The 27,548-nt window shown below is 38.7% G+C and overlaps 1 protein-coding gene across 2 annotated transcripts in view; it reads left to right on the top strand.

Annotated features, from left to right (window-relative positions):
• The window catches only part of FGD4 (FYVE, RhoGEF and PH domain containing 4), a 135,440-nt gene that overhangs the window by 9,504 nt on the left and 98,388 nt on the right, over window positions 1-27,548 (top strand). Inside the window, exon 1 of one of the 2 annotated variants that reach the window (XM_035027934.1) lies at window positions 8,400-9,030. The exons of the other annotated variant lie outside the window; for it this stretch is intronic. The gene's annotated coding sequence lies outside the window, so the exon portion shown is untranslated. Of the gene's footprint in view, window positions 1-8,399; window positions 9,031-27,548 lie in introns of those variants that run through there. 2 annotated transcript variants of the gene reach the window in all.

Below are 27,548 nucleotides of genomic sequence, written 5' to 3'. Positions count from 1 at the left end.
CCGCCCCCGCCCCCCCACCCCCATTCAACCAGTTATCCTCTGGTTATCTCAGAAAAGAACCCAGGGCATTTAGAAATAATTTCCAGGGCAGATGAAGAAGCTTTTCAGAATATGCAGTTATGTCCCACTTGCCACACACACCCTCCTCACCCACATGTGCATCCTCCTATATACAGCCCCCCCACACACACACAAACTCCTGCCACACACAGAACAAACTCACACACCTTCAGGTGTTCACTGAGTATACCTTAGTCCTAGTCTTAAAGGATCCTTGCTCACAAAGAAAGCCTGGCTACTCTTTTCAATAATTTCCTCTATCTGGGGTTTGGACTGACGGTAGAAAGATGAAGTTAGGTTGAGAGAATTGATTTTATAAGACCAGAGGAGAGGCCATAAATAAATCCCCAGGTTTCAACAGTAAGGGTTCAGTTGATTATTTTTGCAGGATTTGCTTTCTCTCCTAACAAAGGGAATCCTGTACAACTTAAGCTCAACAGTTTTGTATAAATTTCATCTAAAGTAATAGTGGTTTGCATGCATTGGTCCTTCAGGATATTTTATTTTTTGAGCTTTAAGAGTTAATTACTGAGCATTGAATTTTATGAGCACAAAACCTGGGTTGTCATTTTCACTCTGGCCTAATCTCAGCCTCTTAAAAGAATGTTCATAATGTTGATATTTTGAAAATTTTATGGAATGACATTTGTGTGATATATCTTTGCCACTTACCTAGTACTATATATATATATGTATATATATACATATATATATCACTGTTTTAGGTTGTTAGCACCTTACCTGGCCCCACCCCTGCACCAGAGGGAAAACTCTGTGTTTCTTAAACATACTATAGAGTTTAGGTTGGAACTTTGCAAACTGTGGAAGCCCAGTGTCTTGTTTACATAACGTTCTTTGTTCTTACCCCGTTTTTTACTTGTTGCACCCTCTCATAAACATTTAACTTAAATATATTTATTAATATAATTAATACATTAGCAGAAATGTATATTGTTATACATATGTACTTCCTGTAAAGAGTCTCCAACTTTCATATATTTCTGGAATTTTCTTAAGAATTTAAAACATCTAGGGGCGCCTGGGTGGCTCAGTCGTTAAGCGTCTGCCTTCGGCTCAGGTCATGATCCCAGAGTCCTGGGATCGAGCCCTGCATCGGGCTCTACTGCTCAGCGGGAAGCCTGCTTCTCCCTCTCCCACTCCCCCTGCTTGTGTTCCCTCTCTCGCTGTGTCTCTCTCTGTCAAATAAATAAATAAAACCTTTAAAAAAAAAAATTAAAACATCTAGATTCCAAATTAAATGAGTCACTTCTTTAAAAAATGTGGGTATGGGGACACCTGGGTGGCTCAGTCGGTGTCTGACTTAGGCTCAGGTTGGGATCCCAGGGTCCTGGGATCAAGTTCCGCATCAGGCTGCTTGCTCAATGGGGAGCCTGCTTCTCCCTCTCCCTCTCCTTTCTTGTGCTCGCTCTCTGTCTCTCTGACAAGCAAATAAAATCTTAAAAAAAAAAATGTGGGTATGAACAGAGAATGTGGAAAGCAACAGACTAGGGCCCAGTGCTTGCATAATTTCCTCCCACCTCTGTTTTAGAGTCAATGTTAAAGATTTGGAAGGAGAGGGAATATTACCCTAAGGAAAAGAGCAGTAGATAATCTAATGATGTGAAAAATTGGATCCCGTTATTCTCATTGGACTACAACATTGTTCTTCTGATTTTAATTAAAAGTTATCCCTCTGGGGTGCTTGGCTGGCTCAGTCAGTAGAGCATGCAACTCTTGATCTCAGGGTCATCAGTTCAAGCCGCATGTTGGGCATGGAGCCTACTTAAGGGGAAAAATAAAAAAATCCCTGGGGCATTGTTAGACCTGAGTCTACCTGATGGTTGGACTATCATGAAAAATGACTAGATTTATCCTCCTTAACATTGTTTTCTTTACAATATTGTACCTGGGCAGGTCCCAGAAACGAAAGTACTTCTCTGAAATGCTAACCACAACAGGGGAATGATGGGCGATTAAAAAGAAATTGCTTCCATCAAATCAGGCTAGACTTATTACTGTATCATCTTAATCTCTCTTGTGGTTAGGGGGGGCAAACTGGGCAGAAAAGTTCCACTTATTTCATTGTGTTTTCTTTTGCTCATAATGTACTCTTTACCCCGCAAATACATTTTTAAAATTTTTCAAATTTAAATTCAATTAATTAACATACTTTTAGTTTCAGAGGTAGAGGTCAGTCTTATATAACATCCAGTGCTCATTACATCACGGGTGCTCCTTAATGCCTATCACCCAGTTACCTCATCCCCCAATCACTCCTCCCCTCCAGCAACCTTCAGTTTGTTTCCTATGATTAAGAGTCTCTTATGGTTTGTCTCCCTCTCTGGTTTTGTCTTGTTTTATTTTTTCCTCTCTTTCCTATGCTCCTCTGTTTTGTTTGTTAAATTCCTCATATCAGTGAGATCATATGATAATTGTCTTTCTCTGACTGACTTATTTCTCTTAGCATAATACCCTCTAGTTCTATGCATGTCGTTGCAAATGGCACGATTTCAGTTTTTTGATGGCTGTGTAATATTCCATTGCCTATATATATATACCACATCTTCTTTATCCATTCATCTGTTGATGGACATCTGGGCTCTTGCCATAGTTGGGCTATTGTGGACATTGCTGCTGTAAACATTGAATTGCCCCTTTGAATCACTACATTTGTATTTTTGGGGTAAATGCCCAGTAGTGCAGTTGCTGGGTCATAGGGTAGCTCTATTTTCAACTTTTTGAGGAACGTCCATACTGTTTTCCAGAGTGGCTGCACCAGCTTGCATTCTCACCAACAGTGTAGGAGGGTTCCTTTTTCTCTGCATACTCCCCAACATCTGTTGTTTCCTGACGTGTTAATTTTAGCTGTTCTGACTGGTGTGAGGTGGTATCTCATTGTGGTTTTGATTTGGATTTCCCTAATGCCGAGCGATGTTGAGCACTTTTTCATGTGTCTGCTGGCCATTTGGATGTCTTCTTTGGAGAAATGTCTGTTCATGTCTTCTGCCCATTTCTTGATTGGATTATTTGTTCTTTGGGTGTTGAGTTTGATAAGGCCTTTATAGATTTTGAATACTAGCCCATTATCTGATATGTTATTTGTAAATATCTTCTCCCATTCTGTCGGCTGTCTTTTGGTTTTGTTGACTGTTCTCTTTGCTGTGCAAAAGCTTTTTATCTTGATGAAGTTCCAACAGTTCATTTTTTCCATTGTTTCCCTTGCCTACATTTTTGTTCTAAATCATCTTCTTAAAACTAATTGCAAAAGAAAAAATCAAATTAAAAAAAACCTTATAGAATGTTAATTAAGAATACAAAATTCTCAGTAACACAGTGCAAATATCTGAGAAAATATCACCTCTTTACAAATGTTGTATTTTGTGTTTCAGTGTGTCTGTGCCTGGTTGGTGCTGTTGTTTAATCTGGTGCTTCTTAGGAAGACATGACAAATTTGATCTCCAATCAGGATAGGTCATTTGAATCTGTTTCACTGTCAGACTCCAACCCTGACACTATCCAGTCACTTGATCATACAAACCTTTTGTCCAGAAGGAGTTTTGGCAAGAGTAGAAAGAGCACAGAAAGCACGGCACTGGTGGCAGGGTCACTCAAAGTGTGCCCTACGTGGGATGCACTTCCCGTCTCCCCTGGTACTTCAGTAACACCTCACATTCAAACCTTTATCATAGCACACCTAAATTTTAGCCTGGGTTTCCTTCTGGAAAATAAATATTTGTCTCTGGCTGCTCTAGCCCTTTCTCCTTTTCCTCTGAAACTAGTAAGAATGAGGAAGAGGGCGCCTGGGTGGCTCAGTTGGTTAAGCCACTGCCTTCGGCTCAGGTCATGATCCTGGAGTCCCGGGATCGAGTCCCGCATCGGGCTCCCTGCTCGGCAGGGAGTCTGCTTCTCCCTCTGACCCTCCCCCTTCTCATGTGCTCTCTCTCATTCTCTCTCTCAAATAAATAAATAAAATCTTAAAAAAAATAAAAAATAAAATAAAAAAGAATGAGGAAGAACCCTCCTTCCTCTAACATTCATTCTTACCGTTTTAGAACAGAAGGGAACTTTGGAGATGATCTAACTCCCTCATTTTGTGACTGAAGCACACAGGATGGAGAGGGCAAAATGGTGTGCCCCTGTCATTCGAGTGGCTAAGCAGGCAGTCCAGGCTTTTGAATTTCTCATTAGGGAGTCTTTCTGTCATCGGGCACTGCAAAATCTAAGAGCTTAAAAACATCATTGCCAAAATACGTGCCTATGCCTAGGTGCTCTGGGGCACAGCCACCAGCTCACAGGTGTGCTACCTGGAGGGTATTTTAACATTTCAAGAGAAGTACAGTAACATCTATCAAACACTGTGGGAACTCTTAGCTCTGGGTGGTTCTGCTTTAGTATTAGATTGAACTGTATTTCTTTCGGTGACATCCTAGTTTTGCAGAGCTGGGGTGTTGGCAGGTTATTGTGATAACAAGCAAATAACCTGGTAAAAATCAATGTGAAGCAAGAATGAGGATGGCAAGGTCTGTGATCCTGTGGTGAGAGAGGTTTTGCAGGGCCCAAACCCAACAGGTACCCACATGCCATTAGTAAGTAGTGGTAGTGATTGAAGAGTGGAATAAGAATATTAATTTTTCAGGGTACCTGGGTAGCTTAGTTGGTTGAGCGTCCAACTCTTGGTTTCACTCAGTCATGGCCTTGGTCATGGTGTTGGGGTCTTGGGATCAACCCCGTGTCGGGGTCCATCTTTATCGTGGAGTCTGCTTGTCCCTCTGAGCCCTCCCCCTCTGCTTCTCTCCTCACTGGTGCATGCGCACACGCTCTTTCTCTCTCTCAAATAAAATCTTAGAAAAATTAGTATTTTTTTTTTTTGCAACTGTTTTATATTACATTTTCAAATGGTGCTAAGTTGCTGGGTCAAAAATAGTTACTAACTATTGTTTATACCTAACCATTAAATAAGTGAGCCTGTTAGGGATCTCTGTTGGCCTGGAGTTCCATGAGAGGCTAAGGGCTCCATAATTCGAAAGAGTTTGGGAACCTCTGACTTAGAGTATCTTCCAGGTTAAAACTTCATACTAAGAAAAAGAGAGGGCGCCTGGGTGGCTCAGTTGGTTGAGCGACTGCCTTCGGCTCAGGTCATGATCCTGGAGTCCCTGGATCGAGTCCCACATCGGGCTCCCTGCTCGGCAGGGAGCCTGCTTGTCCCTCTGACCCTCCCCCCTCTCATGTGCTCTCTCTCTCTCATTCTCTCTGTCTCAAATAAATAAATAAAAATCTTAAAAAAAAAAAAAGAAAAAGAGAAAGGTCAACTAAGGGTGAATGAAACCAGGTACTTTCAATAGTGAAGGGAAGTAGAACAATGCTCGCAAGGTTATTTCCTCACGTAGCTGACACGGGGGCTACTCCAGCAGATTCCAGGCGGTGTTGCTGCCCGCCCAGCATTAGAAGAAGATAAATTATCAGGCCTCTCTGCTTGCAACACTTTTTCACCTTGAGAACCTTGATGAGGATTGTTGGGTCTTTGTCACGTGCCCTGCAGCTTCCATTTGGAGGTCCTGTTACTCGATTCTGGGCAGTGCGGCTTGAGGAACTGTCGTCGTAGACAGGGTCAGAATGCCCAGAGGTGACCGTAGCTCCGAAGAGGGCACTATAGTTGACGTGCCTTTCTTGGATCTGCCACTGTTTTTTCTTTCTCACGCATTCCCCTAGAATCAGTTCTCTAGAAATTGTGAGTCAAGTTATTTTGATTTTGTTATTGTATCTTGCTACTTAGTAGATCCACCCAAGAATGTAGGAGAGTGAATATTGAAGAATATGTGTCGTAGGAATACATATTATCTTTAGAAAATAATCATTTTTGACATTAGGAATTTTGGAAAACAGAAGAAAGGAAAATATCGCCAATATTTCTTCCTCACAACTGCTCTTATAATTTTGAGGTAGGTAAGCCTAGGCTTTTGTTCCTAAGAATCTTTTTTTATGTAGTTGTTCATAGTGAGTATTCAGTTATGTATTTATTTTTTTTTCCCCTTTACTTCCAGGAGGGAGTGAGGCAATAATGACTTAGACCCAAGTTTTGGTCACAGATGAGGTTCAAATCTTAGCAGTGAGACATAGAGCACAGAGCTGAATTTCTGAGTATCTGTTTCCACACCTCAAAAATGAGGATGGTAAGATCTATTTTATAGTCCCTGTGAAGTTCAAGTAAAATATTTGTGAAGTACTTATTACAGTGCCTGGTATATACTAAGGGCTCAGCAAATAGTATATTGTTATTAATATACCATCAGCATTCTCCTTATGCCACATCATTTTTGTGACCGTATTTTTAATCACCATGTGATATTCTAGCAAGTACACATTCTTACTTGTGCAGTCATTCATTTATTATTAGATTGTTAGGTTGCCTCTAAACTTGCACTGGAATAAAAAATTCTGCAGCAAGCTGTTACTCATTACAGATTTAATAAGTGCTCACAATACACAAGGACCTTTGCTTGGTATTGGGAGCACAGAGTCCAGAGTGGTAGTCCCTGGCCTTGAAGGGCTCACAGTCTGGTGGGGTTCGGGGGTGATGTGTACAGATAACTGGCCTGTGGTAAACACTGTCACTGTTGCAGTTACTGAGAAAGTGCAGAGGAGAGGACAAAATGTCAGACTGGAGAGCTTGGGGAAGGCAGGAGAAGGTTGTAGGAAAGGAGTTAAGTGAGTTAATGGGGATGGGGCCCATGCTATTAAGGGCTTTTTAAGCCATCACACAAAATGGGACTTTTCATTAGTGCAATGGGAATGTCAGTTTTGAGAAGAGAATTGGCATTATCCATTTAGGTTTTATAGCCTATAGGAGGTGAATGGAAGCAGTTAAATTATTAAGGAGACCAGGTGGTAAGAAGTGGCCAGATTGCAAGAAATAGCTCATGACATGAGTTGTCAGGTTGGATGTGAAGGTGTCAGAGAAGGCTAGCAGGTGGGCTCTCGGGTGTTAGACTGAATGATTGCAAGAGTGGAGTTGCCATTTCCAAAAACAAGGAAGGATGCAGGAGGAGCAGGTTTGGGGAGAAAATCAGAAGTTGAGTTTTGGGGGCTTATGTTTGAGATATTTATTAAACATCCAGGCAGAGATGTTCAATAGGTAATTAGATGTAGGAGTCTGCAATTTAATGGGAAAGAAGTTTTTCCTGGAGTTATAAATATGGGGGGTATCGGTATATTGCATTTATAGCATGTTTTAAAAACTTGGTATAGTTATTTTACCCATTATTGCTCCTCTCATATAGAATTTTCTTTGGTATTTTCATCTTTTTGAAATCCAAATAAATTTCAGAGTCACTTTGTTAAATTTATTTTCTAAAGTATGTTGGAGATTTTACTACTACACTATATGGTAATTTGGGAAGACTTGGCATCTTTAAAAGAGATCTTTGTATTCAGCAACAATACTAGGTGTCTTCATTTCGTTTTTCCTTTACCCCTTCTGGTAAGAGTTCATTCTTTTTCCCCCAAGTAGTTCACACACATTTCTTGATACTATTCCCAAGAATTGTATACTTTGCCTTGTCCTTGTTAGTAATTCCCCTTTCATTGTTATTCTGATAGTTTTTGCTCTTCTATAGGAATTATATTGATTTATTGTCTAGTTCACTGAGCTTCTGGTACTATAAATGATATCCTACTTGATTTCTCTGATTTTTTTTCCGGATAGAATCATCATCTGCAAATAATTTTGTCTACTTCCTTTCAGTATTTGTCTCATTTATGTTCTTGCCAGGAAAAGAACTCCTAAATTTAAGATAGGAGGTAACTGTGGAGGCAAGAGGCTCTACTTCTAGTCACAGCTTACAAGGTTTGTTTTGTTTTCACCTTAGGCTTATCCTAATTATTTCTTTGCTCTCTTAAAAATTTATTTCTAATGGATTTTTGGAGTATCTGGAGTTTATTTGTTTTAGATTTGTGCATTACCTCTAATAGTTGGTTTTGGTGTGAAATAGTATTTGGTTTTGCTCCTTCAAGGACTTATTCTCTGATTCCTTGAGCACCACGGGTTTAGGGAAAGCTGTTTTCCTGCTGAATCAACATTTAACTTACGTGATTGCAGGAACAAATTAAACCTGTGGAAAGTACATAATGAAGAGATTTCAATCACATGATTGGGTAAGGCTCTAATGAAAAATTTAAATTCAGTAGCCCTCCCCTCAACCTCGAAATCCACGAACACAGTAAAAATGAATGTATACAAGTTATTTTTTTAAATGATTATATGCACATTTATAAAACAATTGGTTTTGAAAACTTATTTTCAAACTAAGGTAGTTCCACAAATTTAAAAGTTTTATTGTTTAAAAAAATCTTTCTAAATACAAAACCAGTTTCACTTCTCATGTGGATTGCAAATCAGAAAATGATTTGCTGATGCAGCTTAAATTTCTAGAATGCTTTATCTTGAATTTTCAAGTTAACTTTCAAGTGTTATTTTCTGTTTGTCAAGTTAAGCCTCTTGTGACCTTTCTCCCTGAATGAGCAGTGGACACTATCTGAAACGTTAGGACTTTGAACCGCCACGGGTAGATTCGCTGAAAAGCTTTTAATTGGCCTGCATTGCCTTGTTTAAATAGCCAAACACCTGCTAGGCAAGCCCTTGCACATGTGAGTGGCTATATGTTGCTTCCTTTAGGATTTGCAAGGCTGGAGCACAAAGACAGTGATTGTTACCCAATAAGCTGTAGTCACACACTTCTACCAATCGCCTTAGGAGGGCTGGTTACCATGGAATCCACCATCTGTTCACTCCCCGCTGGAATGTGATTATCCTTGCTGGGCTGGGAACTGGGAAGCGTGTGCTGTGTGAAATTATCTGCAATGGACTGGGTTAATGGGAAGCTGGATTTGGCTCGCTGGAAGAACAAATGAAGGGAGTTTTACTTAAACCATTTGTGACTTCTAATCAAGAGGAAAAAATTCAGCTTTTATAAGGTAAGTAACCCTAGTCCTGTGTCTCCAGTTTGTACTACATTTGGTGTGGGGCACTATCTCCATGTGGTCCAAGGAAAGGGAGCTATAAGCTCTTCTGGAACACATCTCCAGCAGTACACACTTCTCTTGTATTGAATCTGAGCAGCTTAATTATGCCTGTACAATTATATGTTGATGGAAAAATGGAGAGTTATTTTTTAATCATTTTAAATTTTTTGTGCCTGTGAAATTGTGCTATGACCTCTGAAAGGGGCAAAGAGACAATCCTTTTTAATGGTTTCTAAGAGTGAGTTATACCGATATTCTTTTTGAAATACGCCCATGGCCACAATGTGTTCTTATGCCTGTTCGTCCAATAAGAAAATGTCTCAGGTCAGGGACATTTGTAGGTTATGGTTTAATTAATGATTATTCTAGCCCACATGGCTGACCTACCACTACTAGCTTATGTTTTGAAATGCGACGTTTATGCAGTTTTATTTTCCAATGCTTTTGCACAAGTTTCAAGGGCCCTGAGCATGTGGAAACAATGTGACCGTGCTTTACCAGCAGGCATGCAGACTCAGTGATAAGGGCAGGGGTAGTGCTAGGGAGATCGCTTTCTTTTTCAAGGGCTTCCTTTGTTTTTCTGGGTTCAACGGCCCCTTAAAATGTGTGGTGCGTATTGTAAGCAGTCGAAGGAGATTTGGGTGCTAACAAATGGATGACTGACATTTTTCTGTGTGGCTAAGAGGTTGGTAGCTCAAACAAGGGACTTCCCTGTTCTTTGTAAAGAAGCATTGTAACCCCTTCCCTAAACAGTACCCTAAAATATAAAAGTGAAAAACAAAAAGAGTGCTGTCTGTACTCCACGTACTCCTTTTGTGTTTTTATATCTTTTAAACCATAGCACCAGAGCTCTGTGAGTCTGACTAGGTCTGCCATTTTTATCTGATAGAGGAAGGGTTGCAAAGAAAAGCTTCCCTTATGCAGCCTGAGTCCTTCTAATTGTGCTGTTTTGCTGTCATCTTAGATATTCATGTCAGTGGGTCACCGGCTGCCTGGAGAGCTAGGAAAGGTCATTGTTAATAGGCCCTACCTTGTTTCAATTTTCTTTTTTTAATGATAGTATAAAATTAGATAACCTTGTATTGGTCAAGGACAATTTTCTTTTTTTAATGATAGTATAAAATTAGATAACCTTGTATTGGTCAAGGACTCCTGGTCTTACTTCATGAACAGGATTTGGGGCCTGACTGCTAGTTGTGGGTTCTTGGTATTAATTGTAGCTTACTTTAAAATTCTTACCTTCTTTTGCACTTACTGATCTATATACATTATTATTTGAACTGTTTTTACTATGAAGAATCAAATTAGATACATACTAGCTCTAAAAAGCAATGTCTCGGGCACCTGGGTGGCTCAGTTGTTAAGTGTCTGCCTTCGGCTCAGGTCATGATCCCAGGGTCCTGGGATCGAGCCCCGCATCGGGCTCCCTGCTCAGCGGAGAGCCTGTCTCTCCCTATCCCTCTGCCTGCCTCTCTGCCTGCTTGTGCTGTCAAATAAATAAAATATTTTTAAAAAATAAAATAAAAAGCAATGTCTCTCTGCTTGAAATTTTCCTTAGCATCTGTAAGAAATTTTAGGCTAATCTTATATTATTGGGGTGAAATTTTCACCCATAAAAACACAAGCAATGTAAGTTTAGGGAGGAAATGAAATAATGGAAAAGCATCTGTATTTAGGGTGTTCATGTTGCTTTAGTTACCTTGATTCTTAAAAACCTGAAAAAGGCTTTGAGTAAATGAGTGTATGAGCATCCATGTGCCTGGGGTGTGGTTACTTCAGCAGTTGAGGCAGGCTGGATAAATCTGTATACGTCTCAAGTTCTCTCATGTTTCTGAACTTCTTTACCATCTTTATTGTTACTGAATTAAAGTTAGAAGATTGTGTTTTCTTTAAGTGTGTATTCATGTCAGAATTTGTCCCAGCATTTTATAGATATTGGCAGGCACTTACTCATTTATTTTCACTGGTAAGCATATTTATTAATAGCACCCTTGACTGAGTTTTCCGAGTAATAAATAGTAAAGCCACGAGCATGTTCACATGTGTTGAAAAACCTCTTCTGTCAACCACGGACAAGAAACTTAGGGCTGCTCTTTCAGAAATTAGTGAATAGGACTGGACAGCCGGGACACTCCTAGAGCACTTGAGATCCCTACCAGCGTACCCGAGGGACGGGAGTGCACGGTCATAGAACTATGTGAGTTCACTTGAGGGGATATAGTTTTGGGACCTGGTGGTTCGTATTGCAGGTGGTAAAATGTTTGCTTCCATTCATAAACATTGTCAGGAGTGAGACCCACCATCATGTCCACAGTCTTGTGGTGACGAGCTCAGACTGTTCTTGGGTCTCTGCCAAGCGTTGCTTTCTGGTTCTCACTATCCTTACCTGTAGGTGCTAGATTTCTGGGATTTCTGAGCCTTCTTCCAGCTTTTCAAACTGATGGTGTGGTACTTTTCAGTACAGCTTAGGATTTTACCAAATGGCAAGTTATAATGTTTGTTAACCCTTATTCAGAGTTATTTCTTATGAAAGTATTATATAGATGATGAATCGGAGACTCTGAACAAATAGCTTGTACTGATTCAAACCCATAACAGTCTGAGTAGACAGTAAATCAACCCACCACTAGTACAGGGCAGGTGAGTCTTTTTGCTGCTTCCTTTGACACATTATGCTGGAATGCTGCCTGACTTGAGTTACATTTGAACAGGTAGACTGCAGAGCTAATAAATAGCACTGAAATGCTTACATTTTTCTTCCTGTATTTTATTGCCACATTCTTTCTAACTTCTAAACTGAGTCTGTCTCTTTGCTTTTGGAGTACAGATTTCGAATCCAATTTTTGAAGTTAATTCTTTTGGGCGGTTGTGGTCCATGTGGCCCTTGAGCTGTCTGAAATGATGGAACACTAGGGATTTGAAGTGAGGAAGAAACTGCAGATGCTGTCCTTGCTGATGCTGTGTTCACATGTCCTTGGTGTTGAAGCTGTTTGCATGTTACATGACATTTAAACACAGATTTACTGAAAATTGCCCTCTTCTGCCCTAACAATTCCATACTGACGGGATTTCAAGAAATGCTTAGAATTGATTTTATGCACCAGTAAAATTTTGTGTTTGTGTTAGATACAGAACTACAGGATGGGAAGCCTCTAAAGCGTGTATGTGAATGATGCAAGCTCACCCAAGAGCTATGGCTCAAATGTTGCATTTGGCAGGATGTTTCTCTGTATGAGTGTGCCTTATTTTTGATTATCAGCGGCTGTTTCTTCTGAGATGCTTCCTCTTCTGTGTTTATAACTGCTTCTCTGCTTCTGTAGAATAGAAAGGCAAACTTTGTATAAATTGGCAATGAATGGGTCTGTGGAGGCTGCAGCAGGTTTTGGAGTGGTTTTGTGTAACTTGCACATCCTTTTCTCATTCAGTTGCCACTACTTCAGGTTTAGAGGTGGCTTGATGGAGTAGTGTTGAGGGTGTCTAGCAATACCTTATTCTTAGAAAAGCTGCATATTTTACAAATAACCCCACTCTGAGGTTAATTGTTCTTTTGTAACAAATGTGTTGAGTTACTGACTTCCCTTGTAACGAGTTTTCTTTCCTTCCCTCCTTTGCTTCCTCCTTCTCTGCTTAATCCTGTGTTCTTTTTACTTTTTCACCAGTTTTCTGGTCCTGAATTCAGATTAATAAAATCACGAGACAAGGTATATTTCCATAAGGCAAACTGATGGAATTTATTGGATTTTTTTTTAGATCCCTACTATATATTTCTAGGTGTTTATTTTTTACATAATTTCACATAATTTTCACATATTGTCACCTATTTTGAGGATCTGTCAACATCGTCTTGTTTTACAGCTCTCATTTTACAGAGACGAATCAGAGACCCATAAAGATTAAGCAGCATATCCAAGGTCACAAAATTTGAGTTGCAGAAACAGCTAATGTTGAGTATTGCATGTTGAATACAAAGATACAGGGTAAAATCAACTGACTTCCTACATTGAAGCCTTATGTAAGGAATAGAACACTGGGGTGTCACCCTAAAAAGTCTCACGCGATTTTCAGTATGCCCAATGGAAGAGCGGCTTTGAAAGGTGGTTCCTCAATTACCAAGGTCATGCGAAACCTAGGTTTTTTTTAAGTTTAGGCATTTTATTTATTTTTATGTATTTTTTAAGATTTTATTTATTTGAGAGAGACACAGAGTGAGAGAGAAAGAGATAGAGCATGAGCAGGGTGAGGGGCAAAGGGAGAAGCAGATTCCGTGCTGAGCAGGGAGCCCGACTCAGGGCTCAGTCCCGGGACTCCGGAATCATGACCTGAGCTGAAGGCAGATGCTTAACTGACTCAGCCACCCAGGCTCCCAAAGTTTAGGCATTTTAAAAAAAGATTTATTATTTTTGGGGGGGGAGGGGCAGAGGGAGAGAATCACAAGAAGACTCCCCGCTGAGCATGGAGCCTGAGGCAGGGCTTTATCTCACTACCCCAAAATCATGACCTGAGCTGAAACCAAGAGGTGGACGCTTAACCGACTGAACCACCCAGGTGCCCCAAAATTTAGGCAATTAAATGAGAACTAAAACTTTCAAGCCAACTAGATATTTGTGTTTTTTAGTTTGCATGTTTTTTTCCTTATGTCCGTATCTGTAGCAGAAGTAAAGTGATGATCAGAATGTTGCTTGGTGACTGTGGAGCCCAGAGCAGATGGGGGTGGAGCACTGGGGAAGGACCCCCTGACGGACAAATACAGTTCCACTTGAGGGCACACTTGTCATCTGGCTAGTGGCTAGTGTATTTCTGATGTGGGCTAATGCATCCTCTTTGAACATTGCTAGAGACATAAAACCTGTGATTACTGACCTGGCCTCCCTTTTCTCAGCTTCCCACCATGCCAACCACCTGCTTCCCTTTGCCCAGGACCACGCTGCTGCCTATTGAGACATTCTTTCTCTAGTATGTTATGGTCATCAGTGTTAACCTTGCATTCACTCACCAGACATTTATTGAGCATTTAATCTCTACTGGGCAGTATTGCAGATGTGGAGGGTAGGGCACAGAACACAAAGGGAAAGGACTTTAGTGAAAAGTATATAGTAGAAGGGAGAGACAGATAATGCACAAATAAATGAAGAATGTTAATTTCAAATAGTGGCGAGTATGTGAAGACAAAAAACCGTGATGTGTTGAGGGATTTTAGGGCAGCAAACTTCAGATTGGTTAATCAGGAAATGCTTATCTGGGGAGGTCTCATAAAGCTGAGACACAAATCATAAGCAGCCAGCATGATCCAGTGGAGTGGTTGAGGGGGTCCTATTGCCACTTCATTCAGGAAGAAACTGAGGAAAGCCTATCAGGATCATACCATGGTTATGGTAGTTAGTATTTCAAAAGCACACTGCATGTTGTCTTTACTTTCAGGACTTACTACTGAATGTATGCTCTTTTCCAAAGTCAGAGTTTAATGGGCTAGTATTGGAAGGCATTCAGTATAGAGGTTTAGAGCGCAAGCAGCCTAGATTTAGTTCCATCCCTCATACTGGCTACTTGGAAGTCTCTAGGCAAGTTACTTAACCTCTCTAAACCTGTTTCCCCATTTGTTAGAACTGATGGGGTTATCGTGGATACTGAAGGAGGTAATATTCAAAACCCCTTTTAGTGCTAAAGATGATGGTGATAGCTGTGATGTTCTCTAAGGGGCATGGGTAATAATCCCATGAATGTTGAAATATTTGCTCCTGTTTGGCAGTGAAAGCTTGGAAGTACTATTAGCCTTCTCTCTATAGGGTGAATTTTTCTTTGATCTCTCCCATCATTCTCCCCCCCCTCACATTCATTCATTCATCTCTCACATTCATTTATTCAACACACACTTTTGTTGTTTTAAAAACTATATTGAGGTGTGACTGACATATGAAAGCCATACATATTTGACATACATAACTTGATGAGGTTTGGAGATAAGTATACACTTGTGAACTCATCTCCACAATCTATGCCATAAACATATCTATCACTTCCAAAAGAACACTTTTTGCATGTTCATCTGCCCTTGCTAGCTTCTGGACGAAGAACTTGATTAGACGTGGTCCTTGCTCACAGGTGCTCAGTTAACAATCTGTTAACCAGGCAATGCGTGCTTGGTGCCTGAGGACGTGCAGGGGACAGAGGAGCAGGTAATTGACCACACAGGTGAAGTGGGCTGGGAATTCTAGTCTGAGGCGACACAAGCAAGGAGGCATGAGAGGCCTGGTAAGTGCCAGTAGCTGAGTGCAGAACTTGAGCTAAGGCAGGCTTGAGATACGAGAGTGGAGATCTTGGCTTGCGTAGAAGTGTTTACTGTATCTTGTAAAGAGTGAGGAACTTTTGAATAGCTTTAAATATTTTGAGAATAGATCTTCAGTTTTGTAGTCTTGAAAGATAACTGGCAACTTAAATGATGGAAACACTGGAAGGAATTATATCCAAGGCAGCCTAAATTCTTTTGCATCTTTATCTTCATCATCTTCTTCACCCACAGCAGACGGACTTTTTCTGCTCTTATCACCACCACAATACAGTTGTCCTATCTTACTCTTGATATTTAGATTCTACAATCAGCACATAGAGTAAAACTTGCATAGAGGGAAAAAAAAAAAAGTCCTTGAGAATTTCCTTAGGAAGGCATTGCTTTGGAGATCAACTCTTTCATTGAGTTTGGCCTGGTGTGTGTTTTTTTGTTCCCGGGGTTGGAAGAGAGATTGCTACTGCTTTGGTCATGAGATGAAATTTTGCTTGCATTTTAGGGCCATTCTGCATGAAATATGAGGGAGTAGCAGGTTCATGATCTCTATCTCATGCCTACCACAGGGAACATGGGCATTGGGGTCAGGTTCCCTAAACAACTTAACCTATAACACGTGTTTGTGCTGCTCACCTATAGCTGTTTTCTATGTCTGCAAAGCACGTTAGTTCAAGTTTAAATGCACTTACAGTACAATTACTGCTATTGCATTAGTAACAACTTTTAGTGTTTTCTGTGTCAAACAATGCAAAGTGTATTCATCATCTCATTTAATGTTTAACAAACATTTGAGATGAGTGGAATTTATCCTCGTTTGAACAAATTAAACTTGCTATGAGATGTATACTGTTTTCAAGTTTACTAATAGTTAAGTGATAAACGGGGATTAAAACCCAGTTCATTCTGGCTTCAATCCTATATTCTTAGCTTTTATGTTCAATTTTCTTTAATTAGAAAACCATTTCATTAACATAGGCCAAAAAAAAAAAAACCCCTCCCCCCAAACCTAGGAAACTTATATACTGCAGTAGCTGAGGGGGTAGAGAAGTGATTAGATCCCAAAGAAATGAAGAGAGAATTAATGAGTTTTACTGTCTTTAAGAAGCCTGTAGGTAGTTAGTAATTGTCAAAGAACATTAACAGTTATTTCAAAAAGGAAGAAACACAAATGACTATTACATGAGAAGAAAGTTTTATATAACTGGAAATATACAAAATAGATATTCTTTTATTACACTGGCAAAAATTTCCTGAATGGTTATATTTTGGATTGGCACCCTTACTTACGTCAGATGACAATGTCACTTCAGATGACAGTGTAAATTGATATAATTTTTTGGAAAACAATTTGGTAGTATGTATTAATTAGAGAACATTTTGTTGCAGGGCATAGAAGAATACCCTATAATTTAAGAGAAAAGAGGAACGTATAGAAACAATAAAAAAAGTTATATTCTGGAGCCAACTCATCCAGGCCTCCCAGGAGCCTGGAGCCAGGACAGTTACACTCTCTCTCCCGCAGACGGGCCTCTTCTGTATGTGTGTGTGGATGGCAGAAAACAGGGCCACCCCAAATCTCAATCACACCACTTCCTAGTCCCAGTGCCCAGCAGAAACAAAGTCCCAACTACTGATGGCTTGGAGAGTGACTCTGATGGCAAAGCATTGGTCGGCACTTACCCATGATCCCATCACATGTGGCCATGGAACACAGAGGTCATTTGACTTATCTGCCCACTCAGAATGTCCTGTGAAGCAGAAACTCTTTGAAAGGGGAGTAGTTAAAGCAAGCAAATATGAGAACACACCTGGTACATGTATCATTAGCACTAAAAATGTTCATGTCCTTTGATCCCACAGTCCCACTTTTAGAAATCTACCAGTAAGTAGTAAGTTACCTAGTGATCCAGTAAATGATTTATCACATCACATCAGGTGCTCCAGTGGAGTGGAGAGAAACCAGAAACTATGGATGTTCCACAATAGGGAAATGGCTACATGAATTACTCATGAGATCATATGTTACACAAATATTAAAAAGTTTTCAAAAAAATATAGAAAAGTGCTTAAAATGAAACGTAGTATGCATACATATTGTTACACTGTACTAAGTTACATTTTATATAATAGGCAGAAAAAATACTAGAGGGAATTAACACCAAACACCAGTTACTACTAGATTTTAGAATTACTTTTGTTATTTACAACTTGTTTGTAGATTTTATTTTTTATTTTTTGAAGATTTTATTTTTAAGTAAACTCTGCACACAATGTGGGGCTCAAACTCCCAACCCCAAGATCAAGAGTTGCATGCTATACCAACTGAGTCAGCCAGGCACCGCTTGTCTGTAGATTTTAAATGATTAACAATGGACTTAACAGTTATCTTGAAAATAAAAAATAAACTAATATAAAATAACTGTTGAATCACAGACTTGTACCTCTGAAACAAATAATACATTATATGTTAAAAAAAAAAAAAGAAGAAGAAGATAGTAGGAAGGGAAAAATGAAGGGGAGGAAATCGGAGGTGGAGACGAACCATGAGAGATTATGGACTCTGAGAAACAAACTGAGGGTCCTAGAGGGGAGGGGGGTGGAGAGATGGGTTAGCCTGGTGATGGGTATTAAAGAGGGCATGTTCTGCATGGAGCACTGGGTGTTATATGCAAACAATGAATCATGGAACACTACATCAAAAACTAATGATGTATGGTGATTAACATAACATAATAAAATAATAAATAAATAAATAATGTAAAAAAGATAAAAAAATAAAACGACTCAAATTATAATCTGGTAGAGAAGATAAACCTGTCCTAAGTAAGGTAATAGTAACTGACATAACCTCATATGTACTTTTGTGTTATGGATTGTGTATTAAAAACTTAAGGATGGATTTCCTAATAATTAGATTCTTTATAAGTATAATGGTGTATTCAAGAATTATTTTCCTATAACTGGTGGTATTTAAATAGAAATCAGACAAGCACTTACAAGAACTGTGGAGAAGATTCATCTGTCACGTACGAAGAGTTAGATAGCGTCTAAAATCCTTTTCAACCCCAGTGTTCTGTTAGAGAAACAGGTTTACTGTGGAGTGATTGTTTAAAAAAAAAAAAAAAGTTTGATGTTAGGAGAAGATACACAAGGCAAGTAGCTTTTGTGAAAGAGATGTGAAGTTCTTATACGGGAGATGTCACAATCTGTAGGATTAAGCAGGAGGCAATGAATTTGAGTCAGATCTTGAAGGATGTGATAGTCAGGGATTGGATTATGTGATGGAAGTCATTTTAAGGTCTGCTAATGATTGATGCTAAGGCAGATTTTGGATTTGGCCATTTATGGTTAAAGGATGGTAACAAAATTGGCTGTCCAAATGGGAGAAGCATTTTCCTTGTTCATCTTCTAGTGAGATGAGTGAAGTGGTACAAAACTTAAATTGAACAAGAGCAAAGTCAGGCCTTGTTTGTGGCCTTAACTATATTCTGAGAAGAAAACTTCAGGGTGATCAATCATGATTTTTATGTTTTGGTGGGTATGTTAAATTATGGCAGTAATATATTAACAACTATGCTATAAATTCAACCTGCTTGTTTAACTCCCAGACATTAAAATGTTTTGAAACTACGCACAACTACACAGGAACCAAAGATCTTTAATTTTACGTGTGTGTGTGTGTGTGTGTTGGGGGAGGGGGCATCTTTTTGCCAAAGGAAAGTAATACTGAAGATACGTTCTTTCTGTTCATTAGAAAAAGGTGTAGCCCCATAAAGCATAAGCTGATCTCAGGGTTGACAGTGTAGCATTTTCTTTAAAGCTGATTTTCCCTCTTTAAGAAATTGGAATAAGCATAAAATTATTGCTGTAAAATGATCAGTAATATAGCTTTTTTTTGATTTTTCTGCTTTCTGATTATTGTATACATTGACTCTCTTCTGTGATGATTAACAACTTCTAGACCAGTTCTGATGAGTACATCTTCAACTCATGGTCATGACCACTTTGAGAGCTCTAAGGAGTAGAGTGTTTATGACTTTGAGCTCATATAGCTTCAGCCTTCAGCTACCTGATGGAGCTACAACATTTGGCACTCCTTTTCCAAATTAGCACCCAATCCCCCATTAGAGTTTGTCACTGCCTTTTTGTCATCGAAAATTGTCAAAGTAGTTTCTTTTCTCAGAAGAACCAGCTCTGTACCTGGTATAGTAGCTACTAGCTAATTCAATAATTTGACTACATAAAATGCATAATTGCTTTGAAAAAGGCTGTTTTAATATCTATATTTATGTAAAATGTCTAAAATCTATCCAAGCATGAAATTAGTTTCTTACATACACTTCAGTAATAAAATACTGAAACAGTGTGAACATTGAGGCAAGAAATGGCTATATGTTGTACAGTTTTTGTTTTTAAACAACAAAAAAATTTTAGTGTTAATTGCACTCCTTTAAGACAGTGCTCAACTACCTGTCTTCCAGTAAACCTTTCTTTCCAGTTGCATTCCTCTTCTCTGAGCTCCCAAAGCACTCTGTGGTTATATCTGTCATCAACATATTTTGCAATTGGCTGTTATTTTGTCTCTCTACCCAACTTGATTGATTTCCTGAGGCCAGGAACTATTTTACTCATCTTAAATCCCCAGCTTTTGGCTCCTCACAAAACCCATGCTTACACTTAGATTGTTGAACTGAATTAAAACTAATGAAAAAAATATAAAGCAATTTACCCAAATTGCCAGCGATAGTTGTGTGTTGCCATTTCAACAATTGGAAGATAAGGAGAGGTATCACCCCATAGGATTAGAAGAGTAATTGCCTCGCCTAGCTCCTGTGTCTCTACTTCTGGTAAGAGCCCTACCCCCAAAAAGAGAACTAAGCAGATCCTCCTCAAATCTCTGATGGTTCTGGATCCATTCTTGTCTCTCCGTGACTACATTGGGTGCTGGTGGTTGTCATGGATTTTGTTGATCAAATTTATGCTTACTGGTGGCTAAACCCCAGCAAATAGAAAGTGCTAGATAAAGCATCTAATGGAAGGAATGAGTCTTACCCAGAAATCCTCAAAATGTTTGAAGAATCACTGGTTTTTCTGCCCATGGAATTTTAGGCACAGTTTGTTAAAAAGACCAAGATTACGTTATCTTATATAATTGTGATGATTAGGTATCTTAGATAGTGTATTGGAATTCTGGCAATACTTGGTGACAAGTCATCATAAACATCAGATTTGTAGGTTATATAATGGCACAATACTTAAACGAGTTGTCAGACCAAAGACCTTTATATCTTTTTCTTTTACAAAAAAACACAAATGTTCCATGTTTACTAACCCTTCATGTGAAGAAAAGTCTGTCAGTACATATTTAACAGATTCTTACCTAGCAGATATATTTGAAAAAATAAACAAAACCTGTCCTTTTGAGGTAAAGGTAACATTTGAGTGAGTGAGAAAGTAACTGCAACCAGCAGAGGGAAAAGTGCATTATGGACAAAACATTTTTGAAATGACTATTTGGAAATGTTTCCATTATTGTGTCATCACCAAAATAGATACAACTGTATCATTTTAAAAAAATTTCCTTTAAAAAAAACTATTTCTGCATACATATTCAAACTTAAATACAAGATCTTTTTTAGCTTGTTTTAAAAATCTTTGAGATAGTTATAGTAGATTTTAGACCAAATTAAAAAAAAAGTAACACTTTCTAAGACATCAAGGCAGATGGAAATATACTAGAATTTCAAGGAAAACTTTTGCATAATTGATAGATGGGATTTTTTTCTTTTTTTAAGATTTTATTTATTTGACAGAGAGAGACACAGTGAGAGAGGGAACACAAGCAGGGGGCGTAGGAGAGGGAGAAGCAGGCCTCCCACTGAGCAGGGAGCCCGATGCAGGGCCGATCCCAGGACCCTGGGATCATGACCTGAGCCGAAGGCAGATGCCCAACAACTGAGCCACCCAGGCACCTGGATAGATGGGATTTAAAAATGTGTATCATGATTTAGTAAGTGCAGCCAATGATGTACTTCTTCCCTTTAGAACAATAAATTTTCCTCAATTAGGGGCAGTCATTAAAACCAAGTGTGGAAGTAAACCAACTCATATCTGCTCTTTCAAAGGGTTAGATCACCAAATATTTAACCAAAATTTAAAAAAACAAAGCAGATTGAATCACACTGATCCCTCAAAAATAGTATTTTATCTTTACCTAATCCTACTTTAAGTTCTATTTTTGTATTTTACAGTATGCATTTTAGTACAGTAATACTTGTATTTAATGCATTTAATTTATGCATATACCCATGTATCCATACACACTTGGAGGTGCAATGCCCAGTTTTCATACTGAGAGGGATGTGCCATCATAAAGTTTGGATGTCATTGTTCTAGCAAGCCCTCCTTGACCTCCCTACCCCCATGGCAGTAACAGGGCTCCATTCAGACTTGTCAGTCACCTTTCTACTTGTCTGCTCTCCCTTTGACTCCTTGGAAGGGACCATTTAATGCGATTGTATTAAGCGTCTGATCCAGTATGCAGAGGGCCTATGGAAATGAAGAGGAAAGTCATGGTCCTTGTTCTTCAGAAGCTTTGAGAATGGTAGGAAATACAAATGCTGAACAAGGACATTGCATGAACTTTCATTTAATTACAGTTGTAAATGAGCATTCAAAGGAAACCTACAGGGGATAGTGAGACCTAATCATATGAAAGACCTTAAGGCCATAGGAACTGAAAAGAATAGTGTGGTTAAAGGAAAATGAGATGCCATTGAAAGTGATGGTGCAGACTTTCTAGAAAATTCCCAGGTGCTTAGCAGCCTGCCATGTATACTACATTAAGCCCCATGTAGGGGCTCAGAAATTCCTTGTGAATAAATGGATAAAACAATTTAGAACAAACCTCAAATTGATGGCTCAAAATTTTATTTGATCCACACAGTGTTTTTGAGTTTTGAAATTTTGAAAAAATCCATTCTCTAGGTTGCCACAAGTAATTCTAATTCATCTATTTCCACCTGCCTTGATGACTTAGAAAGTGTTACTTTTTTTTTTTAGACTGGTATCCTTACCCATTTGTGTTACGTGCCTAGATGCTAAATACATTTGCCTTTGCTCCCCTGTGTAGAGGACAAAGATTATGCCATACTCCACAGACAGTGAGCTGTTTACTAATATGAGATCATTTGAGTTCTAGTGATTAATGTACAAACTGTTAGGTCTTAAAGACTATATGGATATTTTATCATCCTTAGTATAATATTGAAAATCTGTTTCAGCATTATTGGCAAAGTTCACAATACACAGATTGCTACGATAATAATTTGAAAATTTCAAGCAAGTAAATTTGTAATTTATCACATACTCATTCATCAATTTAAGGCCCATATGATGGTAATTGGCTGTTTTCTTTCTTTTTTTTTTTTTTTTAAGTTCTCTTTTTATCCTTGATCTTCTTTCATACTGCAGAAGAAGGTATCTGAAAGCTTACTGAAATTTGGAAGGACTAATATTCTCTTTTTCTTTCTTGGCAGTTTTATTTCTGTAATATATTGCTGAGGTTGCATCAAAAAGGAAACTGCATGTTTAAGTGTGCTATTATCTGTGGGATAAAAGGGAAGAAATAAGTAGGTTCGGTGATTTGCAGACAGGATAGTGTTGGTTATATTTAGGTTATCTTTTCTTTCCATATTCTGAGTTTGTCCTTTAAGAATGTTTGGGCCAACACAAAAGGCTAAGCAGCTGCTGTTATACCAGCAAGCTGTGCATTAAGATCTTGAGGAAAGGAAGACAAGTAATTAAAAGAAATCTGGATGAGGCAGCTGATGAAAAAAAGAGAGAAACAAAAGCCCTCCCTCTGTTCTCCCAAGTTAGTAGCAAGTAACTGGCTGTACTTTACCCTTTATCTGACCTGCCAAGGGCAAAGCCTAAGTTTTATTTTCTTAAAGCCTCAGAGGAGCCTTTTCTGGAAGCTGCATGGCTATTTCAAAGTTGGAAAAAATAATAGGTTCCTGTGGAAATTTATGAAAAGAAAACATTTTTCTTGACTTCCTTCTCAAAACCAGTGATTGATAGAGGGAACATGGTTTGGGAACATACTGTGAAAGCAAAGTGGCAAGAAATGAGTCTAGAAAGGTAAGCGGGGGACAGAGACTTAGGCCTGTGTGTAGTTTGGATTCATTCTGAGCTCAGTGAGCCGCCACTGAGGATATCAGCCGGCAAGTGATGAATAGTTCTGCAAGCATCAGCAACATTTACAAATCTGCCACAGATGTCTTCACCATACAGCCTGAAATCAGGTGCTTTCCCTTCCTTTGCTGCCTAACAAAACCTCACTAATCCTTCAAGATAAAGTTCAGTCTTCTCTTCTCCAGCAAAGGAGGTCGCTTTCAGATATATGGAAATGAGAGCATAAAGCTGAAAGAGAAATTGGTACTGGAAATGTTTTAGAATCTTCTGCATAGTGGAGGAGCTGTAGCCTTCAAGTGGGTCCGTTGTCCAGAGTAGATACTGAAGAGAGAAGAATGCAAAGGAATAGTACAGACAGTAGAGAGTCTATAATAGGGAATTCATAAGCATGAACAAATAGATTAACCATAGCAGAGATAGGCTGGCTGAGGTTGGGTGTCATAAATTCATGGTGCAAAATGTTCTAGTTGCAGTAATTTTTTTATTATGGTAAAATATACATAACATAAAATGTACAATTTTTGCTGTTTTTAAAATTTTTTTTTAAAGATTTTATTTATTTGACAGACACAGCGAGAGAGGGAACACAAGCAGAGGGAGTGGGAGAGGGAGAAGCAGGCTTCCCGCTGAGCAGGGAGCCCGATGCGGGGCTCGATCCCAGGACTCTGGGATCATGACCTGAGCCGAAGGCAGAAGCCCAATGACCAAGCCACCCAGGCACCCCCATTTTTGCTGTTTTTAAGTGTACAGTCAGTTCTGTGGCATTAATACATTCACATTGTTCTACCACCATCACCGTCAGCCATCTCTAGAACTTCTCATCTTCCCTAACTGAAATTTTAGATCCATTAAAATAGTTGCAACAGTATTTTGTTCACACAAAATGGCAGCCTCAGCACCAGAACCCTGTGGGTAGACATTGTTGCGGTGCACGCTGGGGAAAGAGCTGCAGTGAAGGACAAGCAACTGCCAAAGAAAGCATTTGTAAAGAGTGACTGTTGTGAGGTGGGTGAGGCAGGAGGACTGTGATAGGGATTGAGCAGAGAAGAGAAACCGTTATCTAGTGTGTGTCCAGCATCATATTAAGTGCTGTTAGATGTTCTCTAAATGAAGCTATTATAAGAGCTAAAGAATAGGTTCATTCCAGAGTTTAGGAAAGGGAGGAATCTAGGTGGTGGCAAGATGAGGACTGCAGAATTTGAAATCTCAGAATTAACTTGTTGCTGAAGTGAATGTGATTTCTTCAAGGAAATACACAGCTCTTTCATGTAGGGTGGTCACTTGGCATTGATCAGGTGGAACCCAAAGAAGCTGTGTAAAAATAATGGTCATAATTAAAAAAGAAACACTGTATTTATCAATTAACTTTGTTTCTCCTTTGAATTTAGATAATACCAACTACCTGGGATTAGGATAAAGGCTAAATGAGATAAAAAAGCATGCCAGGGGGCACTTGGGTGGCAAGGTTGGTCTAGAGTCTGACTCTTGGTTTCTGCTCAAGTCATGATCTCAGGGTCATGAAATTGAGGCCCACTTGGGCTCTGTGCTCAGCAGGGAGTCCGCTTGAGATTCTCTCTCCCTCTCCGTCCTGCTCATATTTGCATGCTCACAAGCTCTCTCTCAAATAAATAAATCTTTATTTTATTTTTTTAAAGATTTATTTATTTGTCAGAGAGAGAGAGAGAACACAAGCAGGGGGAGCGGCAGACAGAGGGAGAAGCAGGCTCCCTGCTGAGCAAGGAGTCGGATGCACAACTCAATCCCAGACCCTGGGATCATGACCTGAGCTGAAGGCAGATGCTTAACTGACTGAGCCACCCGGGTGCCCCTCTCTTAAAAAATAAATCTTTAAACGGAAAAAAAAAAAAAAGAATGCCAGATGTGAAGGTGGACTGTAATGGGGGGAAATGCCGAAAGAGAGACATATCACCAACTTAAAGTGCATTTACTACTGAGCTGTGTATGAGAACATGTGAAATGAGTGGTGTGATGGAGGAAATCCATACTGATAAAATCAGACAGGCTATAAATTGGGGTATGGAATCCAATTCCATAATTTAGGTTAGAGAAAAGTCTTTTTATTCTCTAGGATTGTCTGTTTTTATTAGAGAATTATTAAACTCAGATGACATTTCAGGTACAATGTTTCTTCTATATACCTAAAATATACAAGTATCCCTATCCACATGCCATAAGAAAGATACGTAGCTTTCCATGGGCTTCCAAAGTAGAAGAGTAATGGAATTGTATTAGAACCCATAATGGACAGTAATGTAATCTAGAATTATATTATCATCCATCCAGAAACTGGTCTGAGGGGTACTGTCTATGTGGTTGGGACTTTAAGCATCTAACTGTGGAATTAATATAAAACATTTATGTTAAATATTTTTTAAGAAGAATAAAGATTCAGGGATAGTAGGCTTGCTTTGAAGATCTCTATAAAAATAATTTGGTACAAAAATATTTAAGCAACAACATTTACCTGGCACATATTCAAAAATTTGTAGGTCTTCATTAAGGCTCAGACATGCAAAATGGAAATTATGCATCAGTTGGTTGGCTTTTTAAACTAAAATGTGTTTTTTTTAGGCCAACAAGGGAATCATTTTAACATCAAATTGTTAATAGAAGACTAAAGAGTGCAAAATGGGCTAAGATTCAGATTGGTTTTGTTCTGTGAAAATGGAGGTTGCCTCTCAGTTAAATAACATTGGAGAATGAGTATGAGAATTTACTCCTTAGTTGATAATTGAAAGTCACAAATATTTATTTTTTCCTACTCCTTGTATCTAAACAAGGTTAAATACTAGCATTCACTTGGTATAACTGTCCTGTTATTTATTGCCAAAATAAGTTTATTAGTAAATAATTATTAAAGCCACCTTTGCCATTAGTATGTGGAAGTTTTCAATTATATGACAGATGATGTGCTGGGTAGCTTTAAATAAAAATGCCAGCCAGACAACTTAATCCACCACCTTTTAAAAAACATTGTAGATAAATTTTGTTCAGGAAGCACAAGTTGCATGGTAAAATTTTTGTTTTAGATCATTTCCATTAGAAATAGTAAGCTATTGAAAGGAATAGAAGTAACCTTTAACACAAAAAGCAAACTAAGGTCAATATAATGAAAAAATAAGTGGTTATGAAATACCATGTGAATGTGGGGCAGGATTTCTAAGTCCTTATTCAACAATTTGTGAGGAATAACCTCTCTTTCTAAGGAGGAGATGCATAACAGCAGAGGGCCAGCCTGTTAAGTCCTCAGGACACAGGGTATTTTGTGAATAGCTATAAGTTGTTTAGCATTGACTTTAGGTATTTTCAGGGCTGATATCTCTAACAAATAATCTTACTAAATTAGCGAAGTTGCCATACATTTATTTGAAAAGTCCTTTTAAATATACTATTGTAAACTTCAGTGTTCCCAAATGGACTTTATGTGGGGAACTAATTAAGTCATTTCTGAATTTAAGATTTTTTACATCATAGGAAACAGATAAAATGAACCAGTGATTATCTTTACCATTAATGGGAAAGGCAATGAATGTACCAAAAATCATGGTTTTGGGTTTACACTAAGACAGATCATCTATTTCATAGCCTGTTGCTTTTATTTTTCTTAATTTTTAAAATTAAGGAATAATTTATATACAACAAAATTCACCCTCCTTAGGGTAGAATTCTGAGTTTTGACAATTGCATATGGTCATGTAACCACCCTCACAATAAGTGACTTTTTTTAAAAGAAAAAATGTATTTATCTTGCCCTTTTGTAATCAATCAGTCCCTCTCCACATCACCTGCTACTTCAGATTTATTTTCTGCCCTATAGGCTTCTCTTTTCCAGAATGTCATATAGAATTATATATATGTAGCCTTTTAAGTTGGCTTCTTTCTTTTTATGTTTCAAGTTTTTATAATATAATATTGGTTTCAGGAGTAGATTTAGTGATTCATCACTTAGATATAACACCCAGTGCTCATCACAAGT

The sequence above is a fragment of the Mirounga leonina genome, unplaced genomic scaffold (genome assembly GCF_011800145.1).
Source record: "Mirounga leonina isolate KUSES-001 unplaced genomic scaffold, KU_Mleo_1.0 Mir_201, whole genome shotgun sequence".
NCBI lineage: Eukaryota > Metazoa > Chordata > Mammalia > Carnivora > Phocidae > Mirounga > Mirounga leonina.
This window is presented reverse-complemented; position numbering and strand designations above follow the sequence as displayed.